Source organism: Triticum urartu, chromosome 4A (genome assembly GCF_056163025.1).
Source record: "Triticum urartu cultivar PI428250 chromosome 4A, HENAU_Tu73, whole genome shotgun sequence".
In the NCBI taxonomy this organism is placed as follows: domain Eukaryota; kingdom Viridiplantae; phylum Streptophyta; class Magnoliopsida; order Poales; family Poaceae; genus Triticum; species Triticum urartu.
In genome coordinates this window covers 463,953,657-463,957,971 of record NC_141876.1, presented here as the reverse complement: position 1 = coordinate 463,957,971, position 4,315 = coordinate 463,953,657, and positions in this window count along the sequence as shown.

Genomic DNA, 4,315 nt, shown 5'->3' with positions numbered 1-4,315 from the left:
ACAACTTGCAGTATGTCTTCTTGCAAAAGCTTCAGAATGCTGGCTTTGGCATCGAAGGCTTGGGCATGCTGGCATGAGGAACCTCCACACCCTTGCGAAGAAAAAGCACGTCATAGGCATCGAGGGCGTCAAGTTCAAGAAAGATCACTTATGCGGTGCCTGTGAAGCAGGGAAGATGACAAGGGCAAAACATCCTTCGAAGACAATCATGACCACTACTCAACCCTTCGAACTACTTCACATGGATCTTTTCGGTCCCACTCACTACTCAACTTTTACTACTTCTGCATGCCTCTATGGCTTCGTAATTGTTGATGATTATTCTAGATATACTTGGGTGCACATAATCCTTTACAAGACTGAAGTGCAGGATGTCTTCAGATGCTTCGCAAATCGAGCTATGAACAATTTTGGCGCCAAGATAAAGCACATCAGAAGTGACAATGGCACTGAATTCAAGAACACTGGCCTTGATACATATCTGGATACCTTGGGCATCACACATGAATTCTCAGCTCCATACACGCCACAGCAGAATGGCGTCGTCGAACGCAAGAACAGAACACTCATTGAGATGGCCAGAACAATGCTAGATGAATACAAGACTCCAAGAAAATTCTGGACTGGAGCCATTGATACTGCATGCCATACAATCAATCGTGTTTATCTTCACAAGCTTCTGAACAAGACATCTTATGAACTCCTAACTGGCAAGAAGCCAAATGTCAGTTACTTCTGAGTATTTGGCGCAAAATGCTGGATCAAGGACCCACACCACACCTCAAAGTTTGCACCAAAAGCACATGAAGGCTTCATGCTTGGATATGGAAAGGATTCGCACCCCTACAGAGTCTTCAATCTCTTCCACTACAAAGTGGTTGAAACAGTGGATGTGCGATTTGATGAAACCAATGGATCACAAAGAGAGCAATTGCCAAATGTGCTAGATGAAGTTCCAGCAAATGAATCAATCAAGCTTATGGGAACTGGAGAAATTGTACCTTCTGAAGCTCATCCTGAAGAAGAACTTATCATCTCAGCACCTGATCCACATGAAGACAATGCTCAGCCTGAAGATATACCTTCAAATGACCACATAGATCAGCAAGAGCAAAGTCTTCGCCCCACACACCCTCGTGTTGCAAATGAAGTACAAATTGACAAAATACTTGACAGCATCAATGCACCTGGTCCACTCACTCGTTCAAGGGCAACTCAGCTAACAAACTTCTGTGGGCATTTCGCATTCGTCTCAATATCAGAACCCAAGAAAGTTGAAGAAGCCTTCATGGAATCTGAATGGATTCAAGCTATGCAAGAAGAGCTTCAACAGTTTGAGCTGAATAATGTATGGGAACTGGTTAAGCGTCCTGATCCACGGAAGCACAACATAATAGGCACCAAATGGATATACCGCAACAAGCAAGATGAGCATGGTCAAGTTGTCAGGAACAAAGCTCGTCTCGTTGCTCAAGGATATACTCAAGTGGAGGGCATTGACTTCGATGAAACATTTTCTCCTGTGGCTAGGCTTGAAGCCATACGCATACTGCTAGCCTATGCAAATCATCATAACATACTTCTCTATCAGATGGATGTGAAAAGTGCCTTTCTCAATGGCAAGATTGAAGAAGAAGTGTATGTTGCACAACCACCTGGCTTTGAAAATCCAAAACATCCTGATATGGTATACAAGCTCAACAAGGCACTGTATGGCCTCAAACAAGCCCCTAGGGCCTGGTATGATACACTTAAGTACTTTCTGAAAAGCAAAGGCTTCATACCTGGTTCCCTGGATCCCACTCTTTTCACGAAGACATATGATGGTGAACTGTTTGTGTGCCAAATATATGTGGATGACATTATCTTCGGCTGCACCAATCAGAAGTATAGTGAAGAGTTTGGATATATGATGCAAGAGCAATATCAGATGTCCATGATGGGGGAGCTGAAGTTCTTCCTCGTTCTTCAAATACGGCAACAACGCAACGGCATCTTCATATCTCAAGACAAATATCTTAAAGCGTGCCTGAAGAAGTTTGGTATGCAAGACTGCAAAGGCTTCACAACACCAATGCCAGCCAAGCATCATCTGGGTCCCGACGACAATGGTAAAGAGTTCGATCAAAAGGTATACCGCTCCATGATTGGGTCTTTGCTTTATTTATGTGCATCTAGGCCAGATATCATGCTTAGTGTTTGCATGTGTGCTCGATTTCAAGCGACACCAAAGGAGTCGCATCACTTAGCTGTGAAGCGAATTCTTCGATATTTGGCTCACACCCCAACTCTAGGATTATGGTATCCAAAGGGCTCAGAGTTTGATTTGGTTGGATTTTCGGATGCTGATTATGCTGGTGACAAGGTTGATCGCAAGTCCACATCAGGCACATGTCATTTTCTGGGACGATCACTTGTATGTTGGTCTTCAAAGAAGCAGAACTGTGTATCACTTTCCACTGCTGAATCTGAATACATTGCTGCTGGATCTTGCTGCGCTCAGCTTCTGTGGATGAAGCAAACACTCAAGGATTATGGAATTCATCTGAAGCAAGTGCCACTTTACTGCGACAACGAAAGCGCCATCAAGATTGCCAACAACCCAGTTCAGCACTCGAAGACAAAGCACATTGAAATTCGTCATCACTTTCTCAGAGATCATGTTGTGAAGGAAGACATCGATATCATACACGTCAACACTGAAGAGCAATTGGCAGATATCTTCACCAAGCCCTTGGATGAGAAGAGATTTTGCAAGTTACGGTGTGAGCTAAATATCTTGGAATCCTCAAATGTCCTGTGATCAGGCACACATCCTAACACTTAAGCATATTGATGACTTAGATGTGCAACACACGAAGTAGCGTATATCTTCAAACAATGAAGACATACATTCTAAGTGTGAATACATTAATGTGGAAATTGACTTCGGAGCGCCACGATAATTGTGCACCATGTCTGGGTCTAATACTTCCTATACGGTGGGTAACGCCACCACCAAACGTTCCATTTTGAAGTGTTTCTCTCATGGAGTTACCTCTCAATGTCTTCACAATTGGTTTGGCCTCATTCTCAGTATGTCTTCATGATTATCTTCACTGCGTTGATTATATGGATATATATGTACTGATGTTCTGTCCTATACAGCATTCACTTATAGCTATGTCTTCTTGGCTGAATCTTTTTGAACTAAGTGAATGTGATCGGACCCTAACCTCTCTATGCTTCCTATCCCAAACTCTATCTCTCCAAGTCATATGCATTCTGTTGAAACTGGCAAATGTCTTCACTGTGTCCTTGTCAGCTGAAGACATAGTGACAACCATAAAAGTCCAGTTTTAATGCTCATTCCTCCACATAAGATCCGGAGAAGCAGGAACGACCGCCCGACAATTTAGGCATGCGTGGGACGTGGAACAAATCCTAATCTTCCTCTAACTGGCCACGCGTGCCTCAAATGCGAACCGTCAGGGGTACCTGCGTAATAGCGCAGTGCCGCCTCTATCCCTATAAATACACGATTCACTGCGGTCATTATCTCCTTCTTCCACCCTCGCACGAACCCTAGCGCCACCGCTAGCACTCGACGACGCCAGCGACAAAGCGCTTCACTGCCGCAACCTCTCCGACGCCGTTTTCACGCCGACAGCGGACATCGCTCTCTCCGCCGTCGCCGTAGGTGTCTTCCGTCACCAAGTTAGGGCACGGAGGATCGAACTGCTCGACCTCAACTCTCACTTCGTCTAGCAGTTCCAAGTGTGGTAAATAAAACCTCTTTTTACAGCCTCTTTTGATCCCACAGTTCAGTCACTTTCTGCCATAAGGAGTTTCTCTTCACATCAGTTAGTTATCTCTCTACATCTCATGACATGCCTAGTATATTCACTTGTGCTTCATAAGGTAGTTAGATTCCTCACTTGTACTGATCTGTGGGTTCGTACAAATCTGGAACCAACTTCTTATCTGTGAGTGAATGTCTTCGCACAATGAGGTCTATGTCTTCTAAACCGATTTATCTTCAAAATCTTCTGAGAATGCATATGACCTCTTCCCCTTCCCTCGCACCTTAATGCTGTCACAGGTACATGTCCGTGGGAGAATCCTTTGGTTCTCATAGTCTGCATTCATTTGCAGAGTACTTGCAGCATCACATCAACTCTCCTGAAGCCAGTTCTTGCAAAAGGAAGCCTTTGAAGCCTTTGAACATCTTGAAGCCTTCCAAGTTATTCATGGCTTCAGAAACAGCAGCAAGGAAGGGAGGCAGACAGCGACGTGGTGAAACGTCCAAAGATCTGCCTGATGAATTGGTAGAGAT